At 34.5% G+C, this 12,367-nt stretch overlaps 1 non-coding gene across 1 annotated transcript; it reads left to right on the plus strand.

Moving 5' to 3' along the window:
- Positions 1-8,389: 8,389 nt before the first annotated feature.
- On the plus strand, positions 8,390-8,461 carry Trnaq-uug (transfer RNA glutamine (anticodon UUG)). The gene has a single exon. It is a non-coding gene; the product is annotated as a tRNA-Gln (tRNA).
- The last annotated feature ends 3,906 nt before the right edge of the window (positions 8,462-12,367 follow it).

The raw sequence follows: 12,367 nt of genomic DNA on the forward strand, positions 1-12,367 counted from the left end.
TCTCCTTTATTATGTGCACCAAAGCAAAACCCTCATTTGATCCAATAGTGAGAAACTACAAACAAATCTTAACAAACTCAAATCTCTCACATCTAATGGACCAACAGCAGCCTTATGGATTCAGTTGTTTAATATAATTACATTGCTTAAAGATTTTTTTCACGCTTGGCGGTCTGGCGATTGAAATGCTTTTATTAACTGTGTGGAGAATATGATTCCATATTTGCATGCCGCCGGACACATCACGTTCGCCAAATCATGTCACCTGTATCATGCAGGACATGATAGAACTGATTTCTGTGATGACCCTAGATCAATTTAAAAACTATGTGTCAGAGGGTTACTTTACTATGAGAAGAACTGACTGATTTTGGACAGGGGCGTGGAATTAAGAGAATGGTGGCTTGACAACAGGGCGTGGAATCACTGATAGTGTACTTATCAAATGGATTCTATGGCTAACCACTATTCATGAAATTTTCTTATCGGTCGAAGAATTCACTGGCGTTCTTTTTTCTATTAGTGTGCAACATGGCAGGTACGTAAAATTAGAGATAATACGGACATAGCTGTCAAATTGGTTCCAAAGACATCCTCCATTTCCAGTTACAAATGAAATCATGTCAACAGCGAGTTGCAACGTTGGAGATAACAAAGTAACTTGCTACAACGCTTATTCTCTAGGCATGCAGGCAATGATCCATAAAGTTGGCTAACGAGTATTAGAAGTAAGATGGGACATACAAATTGAATACTACAGTTTTTTTTGTGGACAATTACAGACACGAAAAAATGGATACCATATTTTTTTAGGAAATTTAATAAGCTTTCTTTTCGTGTAAAAAAAATACATGTTTTTCTGAATGCCTATAGAGTTGTTTTCCAAACTAAAACAATTACAAACAAATTAATATCATATTTATTAAGCGTTAATTTTGTAGAAGATTATTTTTTAAAACGACAAATACCTAGTTCTCAAGATAAACCCGAAAAACTGAAAAAAACTTATGTTTCTCTTCACGTTAAGACCAATGTTAAGACCTTTTTTTTATAAAATTTAATAAGCTTTAATTTTGTGTAGCAAAATTTTTTTATACGACAAATAGTTTTCGAGATAAACGTGAAAAAATGTTTCCGCTAGAGCTCACGTCGGATTCTTGGGGGCTTTTTTGGGTCATCAGCAGACATCCCTTAGTAAGTGTGCCAAGTTTAAGACCTGTTGGATTTTTTTTGAGGTGAAAACTTTGACCACAGGGTTTGTTGCTTTGCTAATTGGATTGTGAATATGGGAGATTCCAGTCGCTGATCTGTGGGGCCCTATCGCAATATCACGTTTGTTGTTGAGAGTGATTGGACTTTCAAGTTCCCGACTACTCGTTAGTTCTGAATATAAATCTGTATAGTAAGGAGCTGATTGCTCTGAAATATTGCTATTGTTTCGACTATGGATAGGAGTGATCTGGTTTAGATCGAAAGCTGTACAGAAAGATGTCTGATCAAGATCGAACGATAATAAGGTTACGCTTTTAGCAGTTTCAGCTGTAAATGTCGTTCCAGGGATGGATGTCAAGTCCAAACTCATTATTCCATCGGCCGAGGCGCACTGGCCATCATGCAGTGAGAGATTTTTCTCCTTAACAAGTGATTGCTGTGGATGTTCCTTGTCCCCTTCGAGCTTTTGAAGAGAGTCCGTCGATGAGACAAAATTGATGTTGCCGTAAAAATGCTCATCGCCCTTTTTGCGGAATATTTCTATGGGTTTTATCAGATTTCCGATTATACTGCCCATAACTCCAGTACCGCTTGGCTCTCAAAAGTTATCAAGAAAGTTTGGTTAGTATTTTCTGGCTAGTTCAGCAATTTGGTTGTATAGTGTAATAACATGTCTTGTAAAATTGCCATTACTAGACCTAGAAAAATTTCAGATAATAGATGGATGGATCCGATACGAAAGATTTCAAAAAAACGAATGAGAAAAAGGAACTTAAGATCGCTCTTTGCAGCACGCGCTATAAAACATCTAGGATTCTTCTAGGATTCTAGGATTCTTGAGAATTCAAAAGGCATTTAAATTTTTGACAAAAAGTTATTTTTTAGGTACACTTTTAAAATTTAAAATATAGGAAATATTTTTAAACAGACAAAGAAAAAGTTCTAGCGACCCAGTCGTGCATTATTTTTCTTTTTAAGTGTATTTTCTGTTAAATAAAAGTTTTAAGATCCTAAAAAATTAAAGAAATCTACTTTTTGAAGTGAATATGCTTTTGATATTTTTAGGTAAATCTTAAATAAAGGGGTTTTTGTTCAAAGGTTGCGAATTCTTTATTTTGCTACGAAAATACTTCGGGTCAGAAAAAGCCTTTTATCCTACAATTAAAGTTCTTAAAATATAGTCTATATTGAACAATAATAATTTTTGAAACATTTTTGATGTTCTTCATTTATTTACTATGTTATTAATAGTGTGTTATTATTATAATAATAATATAATATTTTACAACTAAGAAATGAACTATAGTAAAAGTATTTCGAAAGTTCTTTCCGTCAAGGATTTAAGCCAGCGCATTAGCATTTTCAATTACATAAACCTAAATAGTAAGTACATTTTTTTTAACACAATACAGTAGGAAATGAAATGTATGTTTGTAATGTATTTAATAAAAATTACAAGTTATTAAAATACAATTAAGTACATGTAATGTAAAAAAGTACATTAATAATTACTTTAACTTGAAATGAAAGTTATAATTAATTACGAAAAGAAATCATTATTAAACAACTCTGCTTTTTGATCTTAACGTTGTTCAAGTATAAGTCTCAAACTCTGAATTTCAAAATACTTTACATTTAAAAAGACTGTAGGTATGAATAAAACACTGTATCTTTCAAATAATTTATCTTCAATTTATAATCAAACAAATCTTTTTTTTTTAAAGGAATATTTATGCATTTTCATTGGCAAAAAAGAAACAAGGTAATTTTGAAATATAGTCATCCAAATATCCAGAAATAGAGACCAGTCTCGGAATGTAACAAAAGGAGCTGAATTTTTGACTTTAAAAATGGGCCATGTGAAAAAAATACTCTTAAAATCAACAACGACAATTTATGATAAAAAAAGAATAGATTTCTGAGTTTTAATGCTACTTATTAATTGTTAAATACTTCAATAGATTTTAAAAATTCTGCTTTTTTTGAAAGTACTCTAAATATGATGTAAAAGAAAAATTGTGTTGATATTAAGCAGAACGCTTGGTTTACATTATCAAAGCTATTTTACATTTTGAGTCGACTACACAATTTTTACCCTTTCTGAACCAAAAAAAGCTTACACATACACATACCTACTGAATTTACTAAAAATTTTAAATTTTTCAATACTGTAGGTACCATTTTTTTCAATGTATAACTTTCAAAATAAAATATCCAATCTTGTTTGGGAAAGGTACAATTTAAAATTTAAAGGTTAACAAAATACTTACATAACTTGATCGTCTCTTTTTGAGCCCTGTTATACCTAATTAAATAATATTACATTTTCTTGCCTTGTAATCGAATTAAAATTCATTCAGTTGAAATTTTTCTTTTTTATATGTTTTCTTTAATTAAAAAGCATTTGTTCAAACGGCGTTTTAACCAGTAGCTGCATAAACGCCTACACATATGCACCAAACAACATACCTAATTACGTCTACTAACAACTTTTTTTATGAACCACCCACTTAATTAAAAAACCTTAACCGGATGTCACTAATTTAAACAGCTACAAAACCAGTAACCACATATTTCTTTGAAAAAAAGTTGTCCGCTTCCCCCATAAACTATACGAATATTCAAGTTCGCTGGGAGATAGAAATCGCTTCTGTTCTTGTTTCACGCATAATCAGTGAAAACCCGTCAACAAAAATCTAATTCGAAGAAAATTATAGCGCCATTTCGAAGACGTCCTATATGCGACCCGACGCACATATCTTCTGTCACTATAAAAACAAAATCCCTCCTATTCAATCACGACCTAATTAGCATCATTTTTAGATTTCCAATTACAAACAAACACACTGCGCGGGAAGGTTCCTTTCCCTTCACAAATCTCAGCCAATTTACCTACCCGAAAGTTTAAATTACATACAACCGAAAGTTGGAAACTTCTTCCAGAACTCCATCACAGATCCTTATCGGTCAACCGCCGTCAGGGAACAGAACTGGTATATATAAGTTCCATTCATTCATAACTAAACCAACCATCACTAAAGGTTTCCTCTACCTTATGGTTAACGAAGATCGACTCGAGACCTGGCGGAGTGCAGAGAGTGGCATTGGCATATCACATCAATAAATTTCCAACATAATCACCGCGAAGCCTTCTCACCTTCTTGCCATAGTGTGTCTTTCGGTTGCACTGATTCCAATCGATCCTTGTGCCTGCCTCACATCGTCAGCGTTAGCGTCATTGTCAGCGTCATCACATCACATTCAGCCAGCAGCGCAGCGACCGAAAGTTAAAAGAAAACAGAAACAGAGTATTAATTACTTTGGCTTCCGAAATCGAATTTACATATTTTACTCGTTCCCATTCCCGTTCCGTTGGATTCAGACGCTAAGAATTTGTGGATGTCACAAGTTGAAGAAAACAAATACAAGTTACATCCATTTACCCCCATGATGCCTGATGGTTCGGTGCGGTTTTGGTTTTTGGTTAGGTTTGGTTCCTCGCTCGATACACTTCTTTATGTTAAGTGGAACAACATAATTCCCAGAAGTGGAAACCTTGCCAAGGCGGCTGCGACTACAACTACTGCTACTATAGGTATACTGCTGTTGCAAGATCTGCTGATCCTGATCCCCGTGCGCCATTGCCCCAATGGCCGATGCTGATGATGGCATTCCAATCAGCGATTGGAAACAATTAAAAGCTGAAAAACACGGGACCTAACTACTAAATTTTGTAGGTAGGTATACCGCCGCGCCAACTACCGCGAGGCCGAATAACCAACGAGATGTATAGCATGGCGCAAGCTTGCCTCGCTTCCTTTGCCATCCCATTTTACCTTCCCAATTTGACCGTGCACAGGGCATCAGTGAAGTGAAGACTGAAGACCCATAAGAACGGTCAAGAAGCTGAAACCATCGCATCGCATAATGCTGTAAAGGTTGCTCTACCTCCGGCTGACCCGTGCAACATCACCATCACCAAGTCTGTGCTTTTGGTGTATCTGTATACCGCGCGCATCACCATCATCATCTTCGTCATCATCATCAATGTTGTGTTCGATTCGATTGGCATCGAAAACGTTTTGTTAAGAACTCGAAGCCAATTAGAAAAACTCGAAACTAATGAGCCACTGTGCAACAACCATTTTTTCGTTGTTCCTCCTCTCTTACGATGATGATGATGGTGGAGCGCATTCTCTTGGTGAAGCTATTCCTTCCGTCTCCCTCCGCTTCACTCCGTCCACTGCCACCATCAGGATCCCAAAAAGAGTCTGCTCCCCTTCTTGTACCATATATACCTTGTTGCGATCCTTTGTTTTGTTTGTTTCGTGCTGCTTCTACTGCTTCGATCTTCGACTGTTGCTGTTGCTTTTTGGCAGAGATCGCGCCCATTTAATTGGTTTTAATTTCTTTCCTCACCATGGATATGGCGCGGCAGGGCCCGATCGATCGATGAGTTCCTGCGATGGTAAACGAAATTGTAATTCAGCTAACTAGTCAAGCAGACTGCCTGCCAGCCAGCCAGTCAGCCAAGCCCTCTTCGTGGTTGATCTTCATCTTCTCGTCGTTGGTCGGCCCTCAGAAAAAGACATTGTCTATGGTCGTTGTGGTTTTTATAAACAGGGTGCTTCCAAGAAGTAGATCTTTTAAAACTTTAAGGCAAAATTCTTATAAAATGTATTTACTTTTTGAAGATCAAATCTGGTTCTACCTCGAAACACTTCTTTGAAGCAGAAAGCTTTTTTTTGTAAGCTGATGAAGATAGTAAATGTCAGTCTCGAAGCTGTGTTTACTTTGCTGATAGGGTAGTAATAACTTTTCCTTCCAAAATACTACCTTTGCAAGCCTATTTCTAGTCGGTAACGTTGATAAAATTGCTTCTTAAGAATTTTTCCGAAAACCTTTCCTCTTTGATATATCACTTAGAAAACTGCTAAAACCAACTTAAACCCAAGTCACCCTATTAAATCTGCACTTATAGAGCTCTAAACCTTTCTTACATACATCTATACGAGAAGAACTTATCGAAGATTTATCTTAGCCACAAATTCTGATAAGGACATCGAATGGAGTTTTATTAGTCAGAAATAAATCTGAACCACAGCTCTGCTCTTGTGATATGATCATTCCTGGTGGATTATTCACGAGTCTTTTTTTGTTCCCTGCCTTATAGTAGATTTTATTTATACAGGCTTGGGTTATAAAGCTGCTTGGGTGAGAAGCTACTGTCTTGCATAGACTTAACGTGAAGATGCACGACTCTTCCATATCCTGTCCTGATCATTTCTGCGCTTTTCTTGTTGCTATTTTACCGATTAGCATTTGATCTCTAGTTTTGGATTTATTTGTGGTAGCTATCGACTTTAGTCGATCGATGCGATCGTTGTTTTTGATTTAAATGGCTTACTACGAACTTGGTACGAGAGGTATGTAGGTATTAGGAATTTGCAAGGAAAAATTTGCTCAATCTAGTAGTTGACTAGTTAGTTGGTTGGAGCTTGCTGGGATCGAGTTTGAGAGAGGTGAGTTTAATTGGTATTTGAGATATTATGGATGCGGGTTTGTTGGTATCTCGAGAATATAAATACAAACTCAACTTTTTGTTATACAAATGATGAGTTATTTATGTTTTAAAGCAGATGATAGTATTGCAAGTTGATCGCTTGAAAGTACCGGAAAATTGCTTTATTGGATGAGGTAATGTCTCTTTTGTTCTTTCGTTTGTTTGTTCGATTGTCTGAAGATTGGCTGTACTTCTTTTGTAAAGGGTATTGGAGTCTGTAGATTTTGGCGCCCCGTAGCACCCATTTTATTTTCGTGACATCTGTCAAATCTTTTTTTTATTACTCAGTTGCTTATGTCAAATCATCATGGCAAGTTACACAATTGAACCGCACGTTCAAATGATAAAACTTTAGAAAGTGTTCGTTAACGCAAACGTTGCGCGCATTGCACCCATTTTACGGTAGACGTTGTGGCCCCTCACAGTCGACTATTCAACGTTTGGTAGCCAAATTTAGACGACTGGTTCAGTAAACAATCAGCCAACACCCGTAAGTTCAAGGAACGCAAGATCGCCGTACACAAGAACTCGGCCTTTGGCAGACTTCAACTTGGTGAATTTTGCGTTGGGACTTAAACTACACATGTGCAAGATCCATCTGACCCCTAAACTCATAGTTCATGATCAAGGACAAAGCCGTTTGTTCGCTGACTCGGCTTTAAATCTTTTGGAAGATGATCCCAATTTTGGCCGAAAAATCTTCTTTAGTTACGAGGCGCATTTTTGGATGAATTGCTGTATTAACAAGCAAAATTGCCAAACATGGGACGACACCAACCACCAAAACACGCGAGGTTCACCAGTTGATAATGCATCCTCAAAAAATTACCGTTTGGTGTGAATTTTGGGCCAGCGCAATTTGTAGTTTTTTGAAAACGACGTTAGTAATTGTTCACCGTCAACAGCGAGAGCCGTATGGCCAAAATGGACATAGATGAAATGTGGTTCCAGCAGGCAGGGTGATGTGAATTGTTAGCTTATTTTAGTTTGTTTGTCAATCGGATATTTTACTAAAATATTTAAAAGTAACTTTTTAAAGATGTTCATGTTCAATTTCTAAAAAATAAAATCTATTAAATTGCAGCCCAACCCAGAAATCAGTTCCAATCAAGTCCGTGATCAGAATTGATCTAAAACCGATTGGATCTACATTAATAAATAAAAGAGTTATGGTCTTATATGACCTTCCTTAGGTATGCGAAATGGAAGAAGTGTTTATACTAATGAGATAAGGTAAATGTTTATCAATTTTAAAAGGCGATAACATCCAATTCATTTAAGTATTGACAATTAAATTAATTCATACTTGTTTATAAAAAAATAGTATAGCTCAATTTTTCAAATTTCTCCAAGTTTCAAGCTTACTAAAACTGTTGAAATTTAGATTTTCAAATGGCAATGGATTTAAGGTTGCAAGCATTTTTTGTTAAGCGCTTCTAATATGAGTTTTTTTCCCTTATAACAGCTCTAGCTAAGAACACTCAATGTTTTTAAATCTATATAAGAAAATTTGTATCTGTTTATTCAGCAGTTTTAAATTCAGTTTTTAATTTGGTTGTGTTTCAATACAAAATGTTAACTACTTAATTTCAATATCATTAATTTAAATAACATGGTTCTATGGTGTAATGGTTAGCACTCTGGACTTTGAATCCAGCGATCCGAGTTCAAATCTCGGTAGAACCTAAGAAAATATAAATTTTAATTAAATTAGAAATTGTATTTACATACAATTCTTTTAAGTGAAATATTACTAATGGATCAAATTTCAAAAACAAACATTTCGAAACAAGTCAAATAAACAACTAAGAATAAACAGAGTTGAAATCATATCATGGCAAGGGTAAACTAAGACCAACGAGAATTCTATTAATTTGTTTAAGAACTGAAAATAGACATAAAATAACAATTAAACCGAATTAATTGCTCAAAAACATTATTTGATAAAACTGTCATACCTTACTTGTTCTGGAAGTCAAAGAAGATATGGAGGTTCTTCACAAGAAATAAGGAAGGCATAAGAAAACTTGTGCTCTAAACGGTCTAACATCATCAAACAACGAAAATCCTCAAGCTGTAAAGAAAATTGTTACTTACGAAGTTGCTGAAAATTTCGGGAAATCGCTTAACTTGCTTCCGAAATTCCAATATTCAGTTACCTGAATATGTTTCTATTTTAATTGTTGTGAATCAATTGTTATTTCTTTTTCTAGTTATTAAGAACAAAACGTTTATGTAATCCATAAATCAAAACTTAATCCACTATTTTCATAACACTGTTACCATGTTTGTTCACTATTCTTCGATAATGATTTATTAGGACATGCAAATAATATTCTAAAAAGTGGTATTTAGTTTTTCATTCTTTTATAATCGGAATATAGATTCCGAAATGTAAATATGCAATATTAGGTTTAGTTGAATCTGGGTTTTACATATAGTATATTTTAACTCAACCCTAGTTTACGTAGTTATAGCGAAGTAGAAGAAGAAGCTTATAACTTTTGTCTTAATCATATCATTAACCAGGGATAAGAAATGAGTGAATAAATTTCATTTTTCCTTACGTTTTTGATCGTTTTTTATCTTAGCGATTTTAGATAATTTTTTGAGTTTTTTTTATTTTGATGGGCTCGATATTATTATCCAAAAGCTCTTTTACAACAAATAGCTTTGATATATCTCTTTTATTTGTTCGTATTGTTCCAAGAATTGTTATTTTGTATCCACAATTTCAACGCCAAATCAACAGAAGTGAAATAATTGTCTACCATTAGGTTACGTCCAGTGTGGAAATATCTTGGCATCAAAGACATCACCACGTCATAACCACGGCCAAGTTCAAGACTTTCATCACAACTGCCAGTGATGATGCCAGCCACCAGAACTTCGGTCCATACTTTGTAGGGTTGCTTGGCATATATTGTCAATACTTACAGCGTCCACGGAAGCTTTTCAATTGCTCAACAATGGTAAGATTTTCAGCCGAAATATAATTTTCCGACAAAGTCTGATGTAATTCATTCAAAAGTATTTCAACAGGCTGGAGAATGTTTGTTCTGGCTGATGATTGAGCTCGGCGACCAAGTGAATCGTCGAAACCGAGGAAAATATTGAGCTAATCAAAACGTGTACAATTCATCACGGCTCGAAGAATTGGATGCCCCTTGATGGGATTCCATGACCATCTCTTAATGTTCCAATATACAACAAAACCCCAAAATATGCCTGCAGTTTGTTCATTGCCAATGGCTTCCAGACCCGTTGTGCTTGTCGATTCGCATTCATTTGGGTATATATATTACTGGCTTTTTCTCCTCAGTAAACTGGTCTTGGTCATGCTCATGATATTCAAATAATTCAATTTCGGCTGGTTCAGGCAAGTTTTCGCTCCTAATCTAAATTAGACACTGAAATACAAAATCAATGTAAAGGTTTACACATTTTTGTAGTAAAACTTAGAAAAATTAAAATTTTACAACTCAGTTTTTGGTAACTACAAAATTTGTTCCCACTATTTTCACACAAATTGTTTTATATTTTTTAAACAAGACACGTATTTTGTTATAATAAGACACCACAACTCTCGACTTAATCAATAAAAAATGGAGGCAATGCATCATAGCATTATTTTTCGTGCCTAAACTAGGGTTGAACAACAATATTGTTGTTGAACTTTTAGCTTTTTTAAAAATGTGATCTGAAAATTCCTTGATCGTTTAACAAAATTTTTATTATACTTATTACTATCCACTATAATTAAGACTAATGAAAAATCTTGAAAAATAAAAAGACAAAGAAATTTATTTCGGTCTCGTCTACTTTTGGAGCTTCCGAGACGATATCGTATATTTTTAACTGAAATTTGTCAAGAGTATCATAGGTCTTTACTACTTTTAAATTAATTTTCTAGAAAGAAGAAACAACGCTAATACAAATGTTCACATCATATATGGTTGTCCAATTCAAATTTCAGGGTGTCAAACACTGTCGAATTCCATTGAAAGATTCCTATTAACGAGTTGACGTCTGAAAAAAATGGTGTAGGTTTGTCAAAATATAATTTGCTACTTATCTGAAACTTATAAACTGTAAAACGTCTACAACTGCACACTTGCCTCATTCTAATTTAAAAATATTCAAAATATGAGTAAGAGCAAGATAAAATGATGATACCCTTTTAACAACTTTTTGACACATACTGAGGTTCTTAAAAATATCCAGACATATATATTTGGATTTTAAAAGCCATGACCATTTGGCTTATCGATATTATAAGTCTTAATCGTATTACATAATATCGTACAATCAAACTAACTGAACATTTTGCTTTAAAAATCTTTCAACAACGTTTATAGGTAAGTTAAACGAGACCTAGATGAGTCTGACATTTTTCTCGAAGCCAGCCCTATAATAAAATGTAGAATATTCTTCGATGCTGCATCAATCGAACACATCAAAGATTTAACTTAACTAATGCCCGAAGTGATTGCCGCATTAACATTTGAAAGAAGTATTTAATTTTTAAACTTTTACAAATCTTCAAATACTGAAAAATTTTTTTTTTATTTTTCGCGAAAATTTTCGCAGTTATAAATAATTTTTGAATCACTGAAAAAGTATTAAAAATAATTTAAATTTTGACTTGTCTTCCAATGCTAAATACAAGTTTATGAGTAAAAGTAATTTTTTAGATTAAGTAATGCGATAATTGTATTTTTCGGATTTAGTGATTTTTGCAGCTCGCATTAAAGAAAGATAGATAGATAAATTTGTATTACTTAAAATTGTTAAATAATAAAGTTTCGGTTACATTTGATTGGAATATAAATTTAGTAATAAAAGTGTTTTGGCCATGGCAATGCCGTCTGCCAGATTGATTTTGTGCTTTCAAGTTTTCAAGCTCGTCCACAATGACACTCTCTATGTAAGCTCGATTGATGAAGCCAATTTGTTTGCAGCACAGTTTGCTGTTAATTCGACTCTACCGGAAAGTGTCATGAGTCCCCCTGTTCTTGAGAGCGTAAATGATTCTTATTTTGCACTCGTGGAAAAGAGTTCAATTGTTCTAAAGAGTTGTTCTTCATCGCTGGCAAAGCCACTGCGTAAATTTTTCCATCTTTCATACTCTACAGGTCTCTTTCCGATCGAATGGAAAATAGCATTCGTCCAGCCTGTCCCTAAGAAAGGCGAATCCTCCTCACCCTCTTACCAACGTCCAAAAGCACTCACCTTCCTTCCTTCCAAGTTCATGGAAACGCTGATTAATTTTCAGCTTAAGAAATATCTTGAAGAACGGAAGCTTCTTAATGACCGACAGTATGGCTTTCGTAGCAATAGGTAACCTGGTGATCTCATGATACATCTCACCGAACAGTGGAACAAATCTTTACATCGTTTTGGAGAAAGTAAGATTATTGCTCTTATATTTCAAAAGCATTTGATAGAGTTTGGCAACAAACTTTCTTATCGAAAATGCGTGCTTTTGGTATTGATAAATAACTTCTTCGTTGGATAAGAAATTACCTTTCTAACCGTTTAATACAAGTTGTATTAGATGGTTTCAAGTCTGAAATTCATAAAATAAATGCT

The sequence above is a fragment of the Eupeodes corollae genome, chromosome 1 (genome assembly GCF_945859685.1).
Source record: "Eupeodes corollae chromosome 1, idEupCoro1.1, whole genome shotgun sequence".
Taxonomy (NCBI): domain Eukaryota; kingdom Metazoa; phylum Arthropoda; class Insecta; order Diptera; family Syrphidae; genus Eupeodes; species Eupeodes corollae.